The 21836-nt window shown below is 30.9% G+C and overlaps 1 protein-coding gene across 3 annotated transcripts in view; it reads right to left on the bottom strand.

Moving 5' to 3' along the window:
- Positions 1-21836, bottom strand: part of LOC126760257 (uncharacterized) — a 460595-nt gene that overhangs the window by 72911 nt on the left and 365848 nt on the right. For all 3 annotated transcript variants that reach the window (XM_050475749.1, XM_050475751.1, XM_050475752.1), the window contains one exon: positions 11781-11811. The gene's annotated coding sequence lies outside the window, so the exon portion shown is untranslated. The remainder of the gene's footprint in view (positions 1-11780; positions 11812-21836) is intronic.

Raw genomic sequence — 21836 nt, 5'->3', positions numbered from 1 at the left:
TTCAATGTAATGATTATAGTAATGGAAAAGCAAAGGTAATGAGAAAGCATCGATAATGCATCGAGAATAAAATAGGCATTTGGGTTGAATGGATTGCAATAATTTTCAAGCTGATTCAAATAGTAATCAAGCATGATTACGTAATCAAAGAAAATACTGAGAAATTTGTAATGATTACTTTTTTAATTGTAATTTAATTTTTAATGCATTCATTTAAAATAAATATCGTGGTACTAATTATAGTAATTGTTAGGGTAATTGAAATAGTAATTCAAAACCTTTACATAAGCGAAGAAAAAAATTTTGAAATTTGTAATGATTCTCTTTCTTATACTGTAAACTTAAATTTAAAGAAACTGTTGTGATAAATTAATCTTAATTAATTGCATCAATATAAAATAACCATATACTTATAAAGAGTAATGCGAAACAATCATGAATTCGAAAAAAAAAAATTGAGAAATTTGTAATGATTACTTTTTTACATTGTAATCTTATATTTTTTAATGCTTCCATATAAAATAACTATTATGGGGGTAATAATTACGGTAATTGTTAGAGTAATGCAAATTGTAATCAAGAACGATTATGTAATTAAAAGGAAAAACGGGATGAATTTGCTATGATTGCTTTTTTGCCAATTGTATACTTAGTTTTGATGCTGATTAATGTATCTACAAGCGAAATCTTTGGCATCTTAAAATTTTTAAATACACCAATACAAAATAATTATTGTATTTGTAATGATTACAGCAATTGTAGCGATAGTCTAACTAGTAATCTTAAATTCTTTTAGTACATCCACATAAAATAACTGTTATGGTTGCAATGATTATGGTAACTATAATATAAATAGTAATGCAAAAGTAATCAAAAAAAAACAAGTGTCGAAAAATGTACTGATTACTCCTTTTCATTGCAATCTGAATTATTGTGATGCTGTTTAATATAATTATGTACAGCGAAATATTTATATGGGAGTTAGTAATCATTACTTGTAATTGTAGTCTTAATTGTAGTGGTAATCATTACTGTAAAGAAAATTGTAATAGCTTCAAAAATATTGAATGTTACATTTCAGCTCAGTGGATAATGATAAACGCTGTGCTGGTAATGTTAACGGTATTCAAAGTATTGTGCTCATGCCAACCATATCGATTATTGTCACAGCTTATTGCTGTTGTAGGCGTATGCAAATGTTTTACATATAGATAATTTTGTTTGCATTACTGTAGCAGCTGTCCGCATGCAATTCAAGCATCAGCGACGTGGCCTGCATGCAATTTGCGGCTGAAAAATGTTTATTTTTACACTCAACCGCTTTTTTCCAAGCGCCTTTTTCGCGCGTAAATATGTATTTGTTTGCTCACATGTAATGACTTTCACTGGCGCTGCTCGAAAGGCAATTAAAGCCAGCCGCACAAGCTGTTGCATGCATGTACTGACACTAATAGGCATTTGTTGTTGCTGCGCGCGCTTATTGGCGATGTTATTATAGCACCCACACACACACACACACGCACAAACATGCATGTTTACAAGTTTGTTGTTACTGTTATTATTTTCATATCAGTTTGTGTGTGTTTGCGCAGCGCGCTACTACATTTTTTTATTGTAATTAAGTTGCTGGTAGTTCAGTTCATAAATTGCATGTTACTCATACGCCCTGGCGTCAGCGCGCGCTAGACTCGCCAACGCTGCATACTTAGTGCAGTGTAAGTACGGTTAGACGCTAATTTACAATTAATTGACAATGGCGAAGCTACTGTTACTTTTACCACATAGACAGTATATACAAATATATATATATATATATATGTATGTATGATGTGCTTATTTATTTTATACAAACATTAATATTGTATGGTAAGTATATTAAATTCTGCTTCAGGCTTTTAGTAGCAATTTGATATGGCATCGTACAGCCATTAGCCACTCTGCTGCATGTGTATGCATGTGGCAGTGTGTGTGTGTGTGCTGGTATTGGTGTGGGCAGCGGAAAAATTGTAACAAATAAACAGGTCGATTGAGGTAAGCACAAAACATCACAGGCTAATGAAACCTAATGCCACTGTTCATGAAACACACACACATATATAATTGAATACAAATCCACCCATAGCGTATATATACACACATATGTACATACGTTAATTTATTTATAAATTCTCTATGCTATCAAAACAAGGGCATCGCTTTCGCTGCCTTAATCCATTTTATTATAATATAATACTGTACTTATAAATACATAACGGTAGCCATTAGTTGCCGCTGCCGCCAGCTGTGCTTTCCGTTGTTATTATTCATATTTGAAAGCACATTAGTGCAAATACATATGTGTGTGCTGTTGGTAGGCGTATCGATTACAGCAACAAAATAAAAGTGTAGGAAAATCATTAAGGCGCACAACAACTGTGTTAGAGGCAAAAAATTGATTGAAACACATAAATTTGTATTTAGTTCGAAAGGTAGATAAACTGGTTGATGACTGTGCGGCCATTAACGGTAAGGTAAATGTACTGGTTTTGCTAAACAGACACATGTGTGTGTGTAGACTATGCTGGTTCGTTGCGTAATCGAGTAGGAGTGCATTTGTAAACAGTTGGAGGGCAAGAGTGGCATTAAAACGAAAGTTTCAGGAGTAATTTCTTGTAATTAATTTTTGTAATCATAATTTAGATTTTTTTTTTAATAATCTTAGGTTATTACCAAATAGGCTATGTATAGCGCTATTATTATGTTCAGATGCAGTGAAATCTTAAAAAAGAAATAAATTAATTAAAACTGTAAATATCTTTCAAAGAAAAAAATTGGAAAAATTTAAATTTTTTAAGAAAATATTAAAAAAAAATTTAATTGTAGAAAAAAATTTGAAATAATTCAAAACATTAAAAAAAATTAACATTTATTCAAGAAAAATTCAAAAAATAAAAAGTTTTCCAGAGAAAATTTAAAATTTTTAATTTTTTTTTCAAAAAAAAATATATATGTATATAAATTCAAATTTAAATTTTTGAAAAATAAATTAGTTAACATTTTTTTATTTCAAAAATAAAAATCAAAAAATTAAAAGTTTTCCAGAAAAAAATTAAATTTTGGGGGAAAAAAAATGAAAATATATAACTTTATGAAGAAATTTCATAAAAGAAAGTATATATTATTTGAAAAATTAAAAATATAAAAATGAAATTTTTGGAAAATAACTTAAAATTTTCAAAATGAATGAATGAAATTCTTGGAAAAAAATTAAAAATTAATAAAACTCTATGAAGAAATTGTATTAAAAAATTTTATAATATTTGAAAATTTTAAAGTAAAAAAGTAAATTTTTTGGAAAAAATCAAATTTCTATAAAAAAATTTAAATTTGAGAAAAAAAATTTAAATTGTAGGAAACAACAAAATTATATATTATTCGAAAAATTAAAAATTTTTCTAAAAAAAAAAAAATTAAATTTTATGGGAAAAAATTAAAACTTAAAGAAGAAATGTTATAAAAAATATAATATTTTTTAGAAAAAAATTAGACAAAATTTAAAAAATTAATTTAAAAAAAATGGATTTTTTTTCAAACAAAAAGCTTTTACTTACTATTTCATTTCAATAGCTGAGATTTTCTTTTATAAAAAATATTATTTTTTTTTCAAAAAAGAATGGAGTAAAATTAAAATTATTTTTTCTTAAAACTATACGCAAATTAATAAAAATTAAAAAAAAATTAATTGAAATTTGAAGGAAAACTTTATGAAGAAAGTGTTAATATTTTTTTAAATAAAATATATAATAATTTATTTAAAAACAAAAATTAAATAATTTTAAGAAAAAAATAAAAATTAAAATTCACTCAATTAGGACAAATAGTGTGCAACCATCGCCATGCTTAAGACATTTCTACAGTACTTTCGGGCAAAAATATAAAAATATTACAAAAAATATTTAATTTATGTAAGTGAAGGCTATAAAGCTTGAAAATTTTGAGCAGAAATTGTAAAGGCGCAAAGGAAAGCGCCTTTGGATAGGCTACAATTTTTTTAATTGCTTCATTACACAATAAAAGAAAAAAATCAGCAAAGATATGCTTTCCACTTTAGGATTTAATAGGAAATGCACCCATTGGAAATAGCAACACAGTCTCTTTTGTGGTAAAAAACCAAATTACAGTGGGACGAACTAGTATAGACTTTAATAAAGCCGCTCGCACTGAGTTTTAAAGCTGACTTTAGAGCTATGCACCAGCCTATAAAATAGCCATTCTAGTTAAATAACTATAAAAAATATGCAAAAAGCCAACATGCCCATATAAGCGGCAAACAACAATAACAAAAACGCTAGTCAGTCAGTCATTGCCGACAGTGCTTAGTTGTGGCACAAGTTCAGCACAAGCTTAAATGGATCTGACTACATATTTGCAAACATAATAAAAATAGGCACGCACTGGCATTAGCAGTTAACTGTCGGGCGGTTGCATGGAACTGGTTTTGTGGCGCACACATACACATATGCAAACATATTTAGTGATCAAACAGTAAGTAAGCGTAAATGGTTTTTAGAAATGCAAATGAGTGGCAGTGCGCTGCCTGTGTACTTCGAGCTCAAGCAAATACATTTTTAATTACCATTATAGTTTGAGTTGTGTGTATTTTTTTAGATATTTCTTTATTAAACTACTATCTAAAGTACATTTATTTGAGTCTTAATTGAGTGTGTATGAGTCAAAGTATGCCTCGCGCGTTTCTAGTAACATTTTTTGCACGCACAGTAATGCCGAGTACATTAGTGGCTGATCAAGTGCTGTGCAGTGTTGCTAATCGCTTCGCGAATTGTATGCTACATAGAATAGTACAAAGTATTTCTAATGGCACTAGCACCTTTGGCACGCACCTTGGATATAATTTTTGCACGAGGATTCAAAGTGATGCAGAAAAATTAAAGCAACAATGGAAATATTTTTAATGCTAAAATTAAAAAAGGCAAAACTTAACAAAAATATCAATTTTAATCATGACATAAATAAACTTAAAAAAATTTCACAAATTAAAAAAAAATTTAAAAATTAAAAAAAATTAAAAAAATTAAAAATAATTTAAAAAATTAAAAATAAATTTAAAAATTTTTAAGTTTTAATTTTTTAAACATTTTTTTTTTATATATTAATTAATTAATTAAAATTATTAAAAATAAAAATAGTATGTAAAAACTCACGATGTTAGACGTTGAAATTTAATTTTTTAAGCACATGTTTAAAAAAAATATATAAAAAATTAATAACAATTATATAATTAAAAAATTTAACAAATTTTGAACTAAAATGATTAAAACAATATAAAACCGAAAATTATAAATTTTAAAAAATAGTTTAAATTTTAATTATAAAGAAATTTTAAAAAATTAAAAAAAAATAATAAAATTAAACAATAAAAAAAAATCAAAAAATATATCAAAACAAAAATTTTAAAATTGGACAAAAACGTCAATTTTAATTATGATATAAATAAAAATATATAAAGCAAGTTTTAAAATAACAAATAAACAAAAATTAAGTAAATAAAAAATTAAAAAAATTTAAAAAAAATTTAGATTCAAAATTATAACTTTAACAACAATTTTAATTTTAATTATTACATAAGTCAAAAATTATTATGTTAGTTACACGTATTGAAATTCTCAAAATTTTAAAATATTTTTGTTTTGAAGAAAAAAATTTAAATCCATAAAAACAATTAAATTTTTGATAAAAAATACAAAATTTGACAATAATTTTCAAATTGAATTATGAAATAAAATTTCAAAATTTCAAAAAAAAAGTTTAATTGTGACATAAGCATAGACAATTCTTCAGAAATTAAAAAAAAAAATAAAAATAAATCACGAAGTTTTCTCAAACAACCAAAACGCCAGCAAATGGTCACGAGCAGCAATAAATGCCAACAACAACACAAAAAATTAATTAAATATTTACTTTTCAATTAGTTAAGTACGCATTTTAGCAGTCACTTGAGCGTTTAGCATAGTTAGCATGTTTATGTTGTTTTTTCTTTTGTATTCTCGCATTTTATTTACCATTTTATTATGCAAAACTTTGCAGCTTTGATGGATGGCCAACAGCTATGCTGATCACACACAGGCAAACACGTGAGCAGCGCTGACACTGGCATGCAGCGAGTTAAGCAACGCTTGGCAAACAATATTTTAGAATTTTACACGCTTGTCAGTGCAAGCAACGCAGAGAGAGGGAGGGACAGCGAGACAGTGCCCGGCGGAGGATGCGCTTGGAGCTGCGCTGCTGCCAATAAGTCAAGCGAGCGCAACAGTTGACTGCTAATTGTCATTGTTGTCGTTGCTGTTGTTGTCACAGCTAATCCATAGCTCAGTACGCGAAACAAAGAAGCTTACAGCTCACAACTAATAAGCATGGAAAATTTATACGCAACTGAAATTTGCTTTTGTAGTGGCAAAACGCTGCAAACCGAGTCGAAAGCTTCGTATTTTATTATTATTTATTTACACTCACATATTGTTATTTCCAATTAGTACTTATTTTGAAGGTCGCTTGCAGCTAACAATGCTAATAATTTGCATAATAGTCGGGAGAAATTAAAAAAAATAATAATAAATTTAATTAATAGAAAATTCACTTCGCGTGATTGGCGCTGAGCTGTCAAAAGCCCTTCTAATAGCTATACTTGTGATCAGGCAATTAAAAGGGCAATGAATAACGGCGCTTCGTGACTGAGTCGCAGCATGACAGGGGTTTCACAATAGTTTATTATGAAAATTTTTATGGAAAAAATCTCAAACTTTTTATTTAAAAACATTCGGCACGATCTTCCTTCTCTAATAAAAAATAAATAAAAATAAAAGCTTTTAAGGAGCTTTTTTCTTCTCTTGTTGAAAAAGTACAGAGCAACATATTAACCCATTCAGGGTTGAGTTTAACAGTATGCCTAGCTTAAGGTTTTGGGCTTGTGAAGTTTTTATTCTCTTTAAAAACGACATGATCTTAGACTCTTTGAAAAAATTAAAATTAAAGCTTTTATAAAGCTTTTCTCTTCTCTGACGAGAGAAGCGGGATAACGTTTTAGCCCAATTAAGGATAAGTACAGGAGTATGTTTAGCTTAAGGTTTCGAATCTGGGAATTTGTAAATTCCCTATGAAAACATTAAAAATAAAAGGTTTTAAAGAGCTCAAGGTTACCTAGTTAAAAGTTGAATGTTGTCCAGTTAAAGGTATCGAACCTGAGAATTTTTCATTCTCAATGAAAAAAAAAAATTAAAAAAAGCTTTTAATGAGCTTGTCCCTTTTTTTTACCACTTCTCAAACGAGACAACCTCGTAATTCATTCAGGGTTGAGTTTAGAAGAATGTCTACTTTGAGGCTTTGAGCCCGTGAACTTTATGTTCTCTATAAAAAAAAATAAGCTCTATAAAAAAAAAAAAATAAGACTTTACGACTAAATGTTAACCAAGACAAAGTTAACTTAAAGCTTTAAAACTGTAAGCTTCATTGATGATCCCAACCTGTTTAAACGGAAGCTTTCTAAGATCAAGAAAGCTATATGAAAAATTAAATATAAAAGCTTTTAAAGAGCTTTATCGTTTCCTAACCACTCGAAAAGTGAAACGGTATACAATTTTAGCCAAGGCAGGATTACTTTAAAGCTTCACAGCTTCTTCGTTTTCTTACGACATAAAGTGAGACGCCATTTATTTTAGTTAACCTGAGAGTCAGGATTAGTTTAAAGCTTCAAAGCTGTGAGCTTAATTGATGAACACAAGAAGTATTAGAACACAAGACGAAAGCTTTTAGGACCAGACCAACAAAGCTTTATAAAGCTCTATCGAACTTACATATAATTTAAATGATTAATTATAAATATAAATTAATATAAAATCTTCAGGGGTAGCAATCGACAGAAGAAGGTATAAAATCTCAGACAATGACCGTAATCACTCAACTCATCAATCTGGTTTCCGTTGAACCATCTGAAACTTTTAGATATCAGCAAAGCTCTCGTCATACAATTATTGAGGCTAAAGGTTTCAAAGTGTTTTCAGCACATTTTTGGTACTCGGAAGACTATAACAAGCTTCATGACTTGGTTTCAGCATATTTCAGGTACTTTCAAGACCATCCCCCAACTCCAAGTGAGAAAAAAATTAAAAGATGAGACCAATTGTCTCACAAGCATTAAATTCCCGATTCTCTATATCTCAGCTACACCTTTCTTGAAATTTTAACGCAATCCATCAGTTTTCATTGGAGTTCCATGGAAATCTCTATTAAGCTGATTTGAGGACCAATTAATTGATCTGCAAAAAGACTTTATTGCAGCAATACAACACACAGCCTTGGCGCTGTCACTACTTGTCAATTGTGAACTCATTTCTCTGCAAGAAACCTTAGACTTGAATTTGGCGCTATATCGCACTACTAGTTATGCGGTCTAATGATATGCCGTACCCCTTTGGGTGCCCATACCGTCATCTATGTCATTCAGAGCATACAGTACTCATCTGCAAACGTTTTTCGTCTTTGTTGTTTGCGGTAGCTGGCTTCTGTCTGCTTTAGAGTACATCGCGTATTGTCTTACAAAAGTCCAAAGTCTGACACGCAAAGACAAGGCTAATTTATTGGCCTCTTTGTGTAATTTTCCACAACAGAACCAAGCACTTAGATACTGGTTTTATGTGGTCTTACGCGCCATAATTGTCATAACGTTGAAATTTAATACGCCATAATTCAAATCTTCATCACCTTGCGGTGCGTCTTAGTTACTCTTCACACATTCTCTGATTTCTCGCGTGTTCAGTGTTAGTGCCTTGAGGTAATTAGAAACGATTAGGTGATGTGTGCAAAAGAATTATGCTAACAAAGTCAAAGCAATAGTCTTGTTAACTTATTAAGGTATACGAGCTTTGAGAAGTGCTAACGGGAATTTTGATAACATTTTTTAAATTAGAGCTAGAAGAAATTAGGGGTGAATATAGTTAAGTCGGGTAGTTTGAACGAGCTTCTAGAGACGTTCCTATTTTCTTGAAGAAATTCTAAAGCTCTGCGAGCTTTTCCCTTTTAGGTTTCTAGCTTATACTATACCGTTAGTTATAGACATAAATCATGAATTTTGCTGAATTTAAAAAGTGTTGGGATCTTAAATCTGAACTCATATATGGCTCAGTATGATAGGATCTCTCAGTCGCTCGAACAAAAAAAGCTGCTTGAATCACATATGCCGCAGTGGCTTCGCTCAAGCTCTGGAATAACCAAATAACACCAGTTTCGGTCGAGTTTGATGTGAAGTTAAGGACGAGAAACTCTAAAGTTAACAGCTTGATGTTAGAACCTGCTTGCCTAACTATTCCGACGTAACTTTTTATAGCAGAGAAGACCCATTGGAAGCGATAAAAGCTCATCATAGTGCGCTTGTTTCAAAACCCCAGCGGAACGCGTAATCTGCCCAAAGCACAGCAGAACGAAATACCGAAAATGAAAGACCAAAACAAAATTAAACTACACAAATCCATTGGAGCCGGGACATTTTAGCCGCACAGCAGCGGAAGCCGCTTGCTGGTGGTCGCTGGTCAAACAAACGCCGTAACTGTAAATGCGCCAAATTTCGTTGGTTTTTTCGTCGCTTTTAAGGGACTAACAAAATACAACAGTAAAGTTTCGAACCAAATCAACACTGCGCACATATACCACCATACGCGCTTTGTGACGGGCTCGCCGCCAGCAAGGCTTGCCGCTCACTGTGTGTGTGTGTGTGCTTGGCGTTTGCAACCCATGCGCGATTTGGCTTAATTCGCAATTTACAGTTATTTTACAGTGTCATCACCTGCCCGCCGCCTGCGCACAGCGTTGCGCACACACGGTGCGCGCTGCGTTTGGGGATTTGTTTTGTTTATCTGTAATTTTGGTGGAATTTGTGATGCAGCTTAAATGTTCGCGGGCTAGCGGGTGCGGATGGCGCGGCGCGTTGTGGGCGTTGTGCGCGCCAGGCGCCAACTAACTTTATTGCGGTTGCCTTAATGTAAATGTGCTGTTTGTAGTTTTCGACCGCCAACTTTTCGCACTAACTCGCGCAAATTGTTGCAAGCGCAGCTACCGCGCACCCCACACGCGCCTCCGCTAACTGTTTGCGTTGTGAATTGAATTGCGTGTGCAGCATGTGTTGCATGTACATGCACCTGCCACCGCCACCGCCATCGTCGGCGCTTGCCGCTTGCGCATATATCACTTGCACCTTCGCATTGGGTGCAATAAAATTTGTAAGCGGTTAGTGTATTATTTACTGTTTTACTGTTTTACGATTTGGTGGCGTTGAAGGGTGATAATTAGGCGCTTTTAATTGTGCGCGCAGTTGTTTAAGCCTTAATTGTTGCATGCAATCGTGCTAGTCGCTGCCAAAGTGAGGTGAGGTTGTGTGCCCTGCAATGCGGACAGTTGGCGCGCACCCGCAATTGCTCTCAAAATTATTGTATTTTCTTGCAGTATAATTTTTTTTTTATTTTCCTTAACGGAACACAACTTTTTTGGCAATTAAATCAACTGTAATTAACGGTAATCCAAATGAAGTTGACGCATTGAATGAACGCCTGAGTGAGTCAAGGTTTTGGGAGAGTACAAGTGAGCGTAAACGAGCATAAAAATTACGAACTCTTTATGCTTAAGAGTTCTGATCATTGGAAAGACCTGAGAGCGGTTTTATAGTATTCTGCAGCGCATCGAAGGCCTTAGTTAGTAAAATAGACTCTAATAAAGGTTCCCCAAAGTAAGATGTGCGTAAAAATGTTGTGTGAAGACAAAAAGTCGGGTGTAGTTTCTCAGCACTATTGAAAAAATTAGGTATTAGGAAGAGTAACAATGCTGCGCCTTACGCTCAAGACATATGAGCTTTCGAAAGAGCTGAGAGATGTTCTGAAGTGTTATGAAGATCGTCGGAGCTCTAAGGTAGCAAAGTGGCGTGTAACAAAGGTTCTAGAAATAAAGATGTGAGTAAGGAATGAGGATGGAAGACCGATAGTCGGAAGTAGTTTCTTAGGTTAAATAAATGCCCACCGACTTACTTAAGCTGTGGTTAAACTCTTGAGGGCAGGATTTGATAGATTTTGTAGAGTTTTTATGCTCTCTAGAGCTGTCTAAACGCTTCGAAGCGATATATTCAGCTCCAATATAGATCGAAATAGATTCGAATTTAGATTTTAATGAAGAATTTTGAAAAATAGTAAAGCGATTTTCGGTGATTAACAATTGCTTTTGCTCTCAAACCTCTAAATATAAAAGGCAGACTGCGTATTAAAGGTAGATTGAGTCTTAAAATACTTGGCTAAACTATCTACCTATCTCAAGCGGAGTAATCGAAAGAGAGGGAAAAGAGGGAGCGAGGAGAGAGACAGGAAGAACGAAACTTAAAGGTTCTTGTGGCAAGAAGGCATAGCTGGAAGTTTATTTCATAGAGAGAAGGAACAAAAATTAATATTAATTAATCAGAGATCCGTCAATACTTAAAAAAACTAAGGAACTGCGGTAAGTAGTCTACACTTGAAGAAATCTTCCCTGTACAGCTAATCATCGTATCTATTCTCAAATAGTTTTCCAGATAAGCATAGTGCTTTAGAAGCAAGTAAGAGACTTTTTCTACATCGGTGTAGGCTTCTCGCCGAACGTGGAACGAAAGGTTCCAACACACTTGCGGCAACACCAATGTCTAACGAGAATCGGACGCAGAACATAATATATTGTGTTATTATTTAATAATTTCGAAAATTTTATGTTGTACTTACATTAATCTCTTGTCGGACAGCGAGCGCTCGGCTGAAATGAAAAGAGGAAAAACAAATGATTAATTGAAATCGCTCAGGCATGAACAAAAGTACTTATCTGAGTACAATCTTAGGTTGGTTAATAAATTGAAATTCAACACAGACGCGCCTCAGCGCACAAATTAATATACGATATCGAAATTAACCGTTACATATTAATAATTAATGCGAAATTATGAAATCTTAATTCGCCGCGAAATGAAAAGGGCTGAAGCGGCGCGACCGCGGATTAAGACAGCAGGCATGTGTAGGGCCGGTACTTTACTACAATAACAACGCGTAGTATAAGAGGCGCACGTGGTGGAAACAGTGTCTGGAAAACACAGCAGATATGCTTAAGTAGTTAAGCACCCAAGTATCAAATGAGACAGCGCCAGGAATGATTTGCTGTCTGTTTTGCCTCACATTTTCTCATAAGAAAAAACAAGTCATAGCAGAAATTGCCACATAATTCAAAAGCGCACGGCGCAGAGGGCGAACCGCGTCGCCGGTCGGTCGACAGACAGACAGACAAAAGTGTCGAAGCGTCTTATTAAGGTGAGGCGAATGCAACAAGCGACGCGGCTAACAGAGCAGCGCGCGTGGGAGCTGATTGGAGGAGGGTGGGAACGGTAGGCCATCCATTCAACACCACAGATCTCGGTTTGTGTTTCTGAATGATAAACCGACGCGCTGTGAGTGTTTATGTTGTGGCGCCCTCAAATAGGCTACGTGTAGGCCACATGTGGGCGATAATGAATTTATGATATTTATTTAGTTTTCGGCATGAACATGCGTGTATCTCATAATATATATTATGAGCCAGCGACACACGTGTTGTGATTCTTGCTTTACCTAGAATTATATTTTTTTTAATATTTTTGTAGACAGCAAGCAGCGAGCAATTAAGTAGTGCGAAGACATCATGAATGTGCTGCTTGGCGCACCTGAGTGTTGTAGTTGTTGTACATATGTATATGAAAAAGCGTGTGGGAGCGTGAATCAGCGTAATGCGGTGCCAAGTAAGAAGCTTATCCAGGCATACATATCTACACAACAACAAATATAGTAGGAGATAAGGTTCAAAATACGTTTAATTGATTGCCAAAGTGTCTCTACACACACACACACATACTTAATTTTATGATGTTTTGAATGGCCAATAAAAGCGTATTATCATTAAGAAACAATAATTATAAATAGAAATTGGTGAAGTAAGCAGAAATGATAAAGCAATGCGCTGAAAATAAGCAATAAACTGTGTGAGGAATTTAGAAATTTATCAAGAATATAATTATATAATTATCTAAGATTCAATGTGTATGTAAATAAATTTAAAAAGTTACAAAAATTAATAACCAAAATTAATTTAAAAAAGTTTGAAAACTAAATTTATTTTAAAAAATTTTAGAAATTATGAAAATTTAAAACAATTAATAAATATATAATATATAATAATTTTTAATTTAAAAAAATTAGACAAAGCCATAACAGTAGCCGTTCTTTTGGACGAGATTTTTAAAGTATTTTTTTTTTAAATTATTTAATATAAATCAATAAATAAAAAATTATATATATTTAAAAAGACATTAAAAATAAAAGTTTATGTAAATTGAAAATAAAATTAAAACAAAAATTTTAACAATTTACAATTTTCAACATAAAACATTTACAAATTTAAAAAATTGTACTTCAATAAAATTAAAAATATATTTTTTAAATTTAAAATGAACTTAAAAAAACATAAAAAAATAAAATTAAGTCAAAAAAATTATGACAATTTTAAATAATTAACAAATTATATAAAATAAAAGTTCGAGGAAAATTAAACAAAGCCAAATTCAAAAGGTTAAAAATATATAAGAAATTAAAACTAATTAAAAATTAAGAAAATTTAAAATAATTAATAAATATTAATTTAAAGAATATATGAAAAATAAAAATTAAGTAAAAAGTTTAAAAAATTATGAAAAATTCAAATAATTAACTAATAGTATTAAATAAATTTTCTGAGAAAATAAAATAAAGCCAAATTTAAAAAGTTAAAAAATATAAAAAATTAAAATTAATTTTAAAAAAATTGTAATAATTAAGAAAATTTAAAATAATTAATAAACAATATAAAACAAATTTTGGAAGAAAATTAAATAAAGTCCCAAAAGTACTAGTATTTTTTAATTTTTTATTATAATTCTCTAAACGATTTTATTAAAACTCAAACATTGAAAAAAGAGGGATAAAATAAAAAACAATTGAAGAAACAGCAAAATAAAAATTTATGATATGAAGGTATAAAAAAATATTTAAAAACTAAAGAATACTGAAAAATTTTGTCAAAAGTTTGTACTTTTTTATTACCAATATTTACAAGTTTTTAAATAGGAATTCAAAAAATGAGTTTCTATACAAAAAGCTATAAAAAAATGCAACATTAATTTTTTTTATAATTTTTTGGTTCGAAAAGTATTTTTTTTTTAGATTAAAAATAACATTTTTATAAATAATTTTTGGTTAGAATTTTTTATGAGTTCCAATTAAACTAGAAAAAACATTTCATGAGTAAAAATTATATTTTTTTATTATTTCCTTGAAATACAATATTTTTTTTATAAAGGATCAAGGTTTTAATGTGTAATTATTTATAACATTGAATTTCATTGTATATAATTTAAAAATTTTGAGCACACAAGCGTCAAATAATTTAATTATGTAGGAAAAAATTAAGATTCTCAATGTAAGCCTATCAAAATTATGACAAATTATCCGAAAGGTCATAATTCTTGGCTAAAATTACAGCATTTAAAAACGCCACTTTTGATTAATGATTTTTAAATCAATTTCCTAACAACCGAGGTGTGGAAAACAAATTTTGAACAAATGCAAAGCCGTCGCTATTTGTATAAATTCACGCTCAGATTTTATCTAACGGCTTAGAATGAAGTTATTATTATTATTTTTTTATCAAATTATTAAAAAAAAATCAATTATTTGTTCAATAATTTTTTTGTACACTTTATGCTTTATTCTCTTATTACTGCGCTTTTTGCCACTGCTGTGCGCCATAATTATTATCCGAATTCTTTTTTATCTGCCTAATCGAATCTCTCAACAACTCGCCTTGATATTGAATTTGTCGTTGTTTTGCCGTTTTTTCGTGTAGGCGTTTTTATAGTTGCTGGCGCATTATTTGTACATTACTTCAGAAAAGTTATTATGCTTTGGCAGAAGCAAAAACAAAAAGTTTGCGCATGAAAAATGATGGATTATTTGACACCGTGTGCCAGCTTGGCCAAACATATCCGGGTGATTACTCAAATAAGATTATTATTATTATTATTGTGTATGTATGCATGAATGTGTGTAATAAGAATTTGTAAGAAATCAATGACAAATTATGAACCCGTGTTGAATAAATAATTGAACCTTCAGCAGGTGATGAAGGCGAGATAAGAGTTTTTGTAAGCGGAAGTGGCAGCCGCAAATGCAAAGAGGGGAATATGGATCGAAAAGCGAAACGAAAAGATTTTAACTTGTCATTCATAGCATATTATTGGAATTTGAAATTTATAAAAATTTTAATTGCTTTTATTGAAATGTATTTTTTGGAAAATATATTTTTTAAGAATTAATAAAAATTTTTTTTTTTATTTATTTTAATAATTGAATATTTTTAACAAAATTTAAATTTTTTTATTAAAATTTAAAATAATTTCGATAAAATGTTTTATTGAGAAATATATTTGTTAAAGATTTTTTTAATTTAATTATTTTAATTAATTGAATTTATTTTATTAAAATTTATAATTTTTTTATTAAAAGATTTACTTTGGTAAAATTTAAATTTTTTAATAATTGATTTTTTTAATTAAAATATAAAATTACTTTTTATTACAATTTTTAATAATTAATAATTTAAAATTAATTTAAATTTTTAATAATATAGTAAAATTAAAAAACACTGAGATTTTAGGCAAATAATTAATTAGAATTGCTGACGTAACTGCCCAAAAATGTTGAAACTTCCGACAGCTGATTGATAAATAAACATAGAGTCGGGTGGATACGGTTAAATATGTGGTCATTAATTAGACGATATTAGTAACAAATGCAAAGCTATGCATGGCTAACAACTACCTTAATCTCATCAAGATAAAAATTATTATTATAAAATTTAGGATTTTTCATATAATTAAAGGTGTAAAATTATACATTAAAATCTTACAAATATTATTTTTTTTAATTGCCAACATAAACATTTTTAGAAATAATTTTACTCATAAAATTAAAAAAATTATAAAAAAATTAACAAAAATTATAATTTTTTATACTTAAATTTTTTTCTCTATTACCTGTTATGTTGCAAATAAAAATTAAAAAAATTGTAATTTTAAAATTTAAGTATAAAAATTAAGAAATATTATAATTATTTTTAATTTTTTTTATATCATAAAAATTTATAAAAAATACTGAACAAAAATTTTTAATATATATTTTTTTATAATTTTTTTTTTTAGCTCTGGCAGGCTAATTTTTTAGCTACCAAAAAGCTAATTTATATAGCAGTGTAAGTATAAGGAAACAAAAATACACTTCTTTAAAAAATTCAAAATTTTTCAAGTGGCATAACCTTTTTATAATTTCTTTTTTAATTAATATCTGATTTTAAATGTCACTAACACTATTTATTGCAAGACCTTCACGCAAAATTTTGTATTCTCATAAAAAAAGGAATCTCTCTGCACTATTGCTTAACGACCTTCGCGCAATTGTACGATTGGCGTTTCATAAAAATAAAAATTTGCCAATTCGACGTACAAACGAGCATATAAATTCCAAACAAAAGATAATAAGCTGCTGGTGAAGCAAACGAGTAAATAAGCAGGCAAGCGAATCGCCAAATGAGCATGACGAACAATAAACAAAATTTATCGGATAAATAATTGGAAGTAATATGAGTGAGAATAAAATAATTACAAAAGCAAAAGCAAAAAATATCAGTAAAAAACAATAATATTAGCAAGATTGTCAAGCGGATTATTTTGGAATTTAATTGGAAAGGGTTTCATTGTGTTTCAGAAGCAAATTTCTATAATAAAAAATATTTATAGCCAATAAAAATACTTTAAAATTAAAAATCTTCTAAAAATTAAAATAAAAATTAGACTACCTAAAAAATAATTCCCCAAATTTCTATAAAAATAAACATTTATAAATTATAACGGTAAAATTTTCAAAATACTATAACTTTTTGTCAATTTTCCCTTTAGAGACATTATTTCATCAGTGTAAATCGAAATTTAGAAATATATGACTGCAACTACATCTATTGACAAAATACGAAAATACTTTTTCGACTAACCAATGAATGCGTTGCTATGGTAAATTTGCTCAGAAATTGGAAAAGATCCATTAGAAGACCGAAACATTTCTTTATAGGTAAAAAGCTAAAGTCAAAAAGTAATAAAAAACCTAAAAAAATAATAAATAAATCAAAAAAATTGAAAATATAACTATTTTTTGTCTACATCCGTGCTTATCCACTTATTTATAGCTACACATATGTATAGTGCGTGATTGGCATACAGCAGCGTTGATTTTCACATGAAGGAATATTTAATGTAAACAACTGAATATTAAAAATGTGCGTTTGGCATGTACAAATATATAAAAAGCAATCGCAGCATTAATAAAAAAATTATAAACAAATAATTTGCATGCCTGATGAGCCATTGTAAAACACTAGCGAAGCTAAAATACTAATAATAAAAGTGATATCATCAAAGCGCCAAGGAAAATCCAAAAAAATCGGCGAAAAATACATAATTTACGTTTAATGTGTTAGCAATGTTCTGAAAATAGTTTCAATATAAATTTTGTAAGATAAAAATATGAAAACAAAATAATAAAAATTATATGGTAATTAAGCCTTCTCATTAAGCAATGTCCACGGAAGTCGGGAGCAACAATAAAACGGCATAAAAATATGCTGTGGTTGGAGTAATAATCTCCAAACTGCTGTCTATGAAACATTTAAAATTTATTACTATCTACAACAACAAAGCGACACCAAGCTATACACATTTAGCTTTGGATTTGGCGTCTAGATGCTATCACATGCTTTATCATCATTCTCAGCGCCAAAACGCGACGCAATAAGCACCTTCGCCGACAGCAGCTTACACAATGTGGGTAAATGAAAGCCAAAGCCTTTGGAATATTACCACACATCCATATATAGTATATACATATGTATATTTATGTATATATGTACATATATATAGTGTATAAGCGAGCTGAGAACTACAGGCAGCAGCGATTACAATTGCCAACTTGATTAGTTAATTGCTTCCTACGGCAACCCGACCGCTTAAATGATGAAGGCAGCGCGCGCAGGCAAGGGAGAGAGAGATGGGCGGAGAGGAAGATGCGAACCTATGGTCTTTATGATAGGTACTAAAGCTGTAGACATGCTAGAGTAGTTTATAGTAGACTGACTCACAATGTAAAGAAATAAAAAGGCACAACAAAGCTTAGAAAAGAATTAAAAGCAAAAGCAATAACAGTAGACGGCAAAAGGCAGCTTAGAAGCACATATAATTAACTAGAAGGTTCGCAAATGTTTGCTTGAGTAATGATTATTTTTTTCTTACTTCATTTATTCTTAACATTTTTTTAGTTTTTATATTTTCTTTAATTTACAATTTTTTAAATTTTTTGTTTGATTAATGATTATTACTTTTTTATTTTTTTCTTACTTTATTCATTAATTTTATAAAACTTTTTTTATAATTTTTTTTTTTTATTTTTTTAAATTCATTTAAAATATTTTAACCTTTTATAAATTTTTATATTTTTTTTTTAATTTTTATACATTTTTTTAAGTTTTATAATTTTTTAATTTTAATAACTTTTTTTCAATTTTTATAAATTTTTTACATTTATTTTTTATATTTTTTAAAATCTATTTCTTTTTTTGCATTTTGTTTATTGTTGTTGTACTTTTCCATTAAAGCGAACCACAGCCTCAACCCTCTCTCTTATATAACTAAAATATTTTGTGCTAATCATCATTTATTTATAGAAATTTACATGCGAGTTTATGCTGCGAATTTTAATGACTCCTTATGAAAGGTGGCTGAAACAACAGCAACAACAGCAGCATCGATGTGGTATTGAACTCGGCTGGGAGTTCAACTGAAGGCAAAGTATCTAGTAGCGTTAATTAAGCAGAATAGGGGAGAGATATGTTAAATGAAAGGTCGACGGCTAGGAAACTCGTGGCTTACGTAAGAACTGTGAGATAGACAAACAAAGAAAATGGAAAAATATATTTAAAAGTAAAGTAAAAGTAACTGAGTGTCTTGAAACATTTAAAAATTGATTTTTTTCTACAGACCGTCAGCAAAGGGACGACGATATCAAAGCTAAGTATATTCAATGTTAAATAGATCTGCATTTCATAAAGTCCAAAAGTCCAAAATGATATAAATATCAGAGATGGCTCTCTTGGTAAAGTCTAACAGCGATTGATGAACTAAAACTCGATACTAAATAGGATCTGTCTGTCAGAAAAAGTTTCTCGAGGAGTTGATACATTTTATATAAGTAATTCACTCCTTTGGTACTCAACTGATATGTTCCTGTCCTCGTGGACTCGACTTCGATCAGTTTATATTTTTTTACTTAATTATTCCAATTGTTCTGTTCTGTTCTGCTGATATGTTCGAGGTCTTGGCTCAGAGAGAGAGCTTGGTGGTTCTCTAAAGTAATGATAAACAAAATTTCGACAGACAGCTTTCGGCGCTCTTGTCGTTCTTTACTCTCTCTATTCGGCACTCTCCGTTTGAAAGCGAATTCGTCTCCTGTTTTTGTTCTTTCTTTGAAAATCGGTTATATATATCCATAGCGAGATTTCACTAGACTGGTAACTCAAATATTGGTTAGATGTAAAAGTTGTTTTTCTTTATTTTGATCTCGCCTTAACAGAGTGAGCGCGATAAAGTATGGCTGCTTGCTAACTAATAATATCAAAACTTCGGAATTCTGGTATCAAAACACTTGCTTTTTTCTTGAAATACTTTTTTTTGATTGAAAATTTAATAATCCAGGGTTTTCGAGACTCTCACAGCTCATGTTAAAGCATATTTGAGAACGAAATTGACGCTTTTACTGCGAATTCTCGCGGAAGAACGACTCATTAGTAGAAATTATCAACTATTTCTTATATTAAAGAAGAACCAAGGGCTTTATTTCAAACGGAAATCATTAGCGCGGAGACTCGTTAAACTAAAAGTAAAAAATATAGATAATTTCGTTGGACGAAGTTTACGTACTGAGACCTCGGCGCTCTTGTCGTTTTATATTCTCTCGTCTTAAGGATTATAATACGATCGGGAATCATCCGAGCGTTGGGTGAAGAGACATTGTGAGAGACTTATGCCTGTGTATAGACATACTTTTCAAACTAATTTTTGATATATGTTATTCTTAAAGAAATTTCTTCAAAATCGCTTTATCACAAAAGCTTTTTCTTTTCAAAATAGTATTATTATCCATTTTATGAACGCTCCAACAAACGAATCAATTTCGGGTCGAATTGCCGCAACTTGCATGGAGCACTCAATAAACGAAGCAATCAACTTATATTTCCTTGCAGAAGCGGGTTCATAAAGTATGCGACCCTTAGAATCTGCAGGAAATATCCGGCGTATGCCTTTACAAATCAATAAAATATTGCTTGCCATAATTACAGACATAAAGTGTTGCCAGGCAATAAGTACACACACAGTTGCTTGAAACCAATCACTCTCAGAGCGGCACACACTCAAACCAACAAAAACACACACACACGTAGAAAGGCAGTAAAAAATGCTTATTATTTTCGTTTCGCAATTTTTGTCTGCGCTTAACACGTTCTTCCATGTTTTTCACACTTTACAACCACACATTGTGTGTGTGTGTGCGTGTATGCGTGTGAGTTCATATAAAATGGTTGAAGAGTTGCAGTAATTCTTGTAACCCCTTTGTGGCGGCTGTATTCAGCGAAGGGTGTAAAGCAGCGGCGGCTGTGGCTTGCTGCGTGTTAATATGTTTGTATATACATATGTGTGTGTGTACGAATGGCAATACCTTTGCTATGCGTTGCATATTAATGTGAGTTTTTAAATTACAGAAGCGATAAAAGTGAAATTGGCGAGCGTGTCGGGGAAGCGCACAGGTGGCGAATGTGAGATAATACCCTGTAGGAATGTTGAGGGATGATGCATGTGTTTGTTGTAGGGACAGAAAACATGCCTGAAAAAAACTTCGAGGAATGATACAGAGTTGACAGTTCTTGGCCAGTTAAGAACTCGGGTCCCTTACGGTTACTTAGACTCCAATTAGCACCACCTTGCAAAAAGAAGAAACGACTGACGCGCTGTTGTTAACTCGGCTATAATCGCGTAAGCGGTGTCTACGAAAGAATCTGACAGAATTCCTGGTCTGAATTCATTCAGCTCCGATGTATTTGGATTCACACTTCAACGGCGCTAGGTTCAGAGATCACATGAAAATAGTAAAGGTATTATGGATTTCCGTTTCCTAGCTAGCTCTTTGTAATAATCTTTATTGTACGGCTCCTACATGGGTTTTTGCAGCGACTATGTGTGATTTGTGAGTTCACGGGACCTGCCGAAGTCATGTAGTCGGTTTGCTGGCTGAAGCCGGTAAATGAGTTTTTGATTTTCAACACTTGAAGACACTTTGAAGCCTTTGCAACCGCATTGGGAAGGAATATAGGGAGTAAAGAGTAATGCTCACGCTGGTTTTTAGAAAAGTCACTCGCCTATGTTTGATTTTTAAGGGGTTGTGACTAAAAAATGGTCACAAAATGCGAGTTAGAGTCGAAGTTACTTTGAAGTAGAAAAACGAAGAAGTAAATGATAATAAAAATCATTAAAACTCTGTAAATGCTACTTAAAAAATTCTGCCCCATGCTTTCTTCAGCAAAACTTCACAAATTTCAAAAACGCAAAATAAAAATAACTACATATTTCC

Source organism: Bactrocera neohumeralis, chromosome 5 (assembly GCF_024586455.1).
Source record: "Bactrocera neohumeralis isolate Rockhampton chromosome 5, APGP_CSIRO_Bneo_wtdbg2-racon-allhic-juicebox.fasta_v2, whole genome shotgun sequence".
NCBI classification, from domain to species: domain Eukaryota; kingdom Metazoa; phylum Arthropoda; class Insecta; order Diptera; family Tephritidae; genus Bactrocera; species Bactrocera neohumeralis.
Note: the sequence above shows the minus strand (reverse complement) of the source record. Positions and strands in the feature narration are given on the sequence as shown.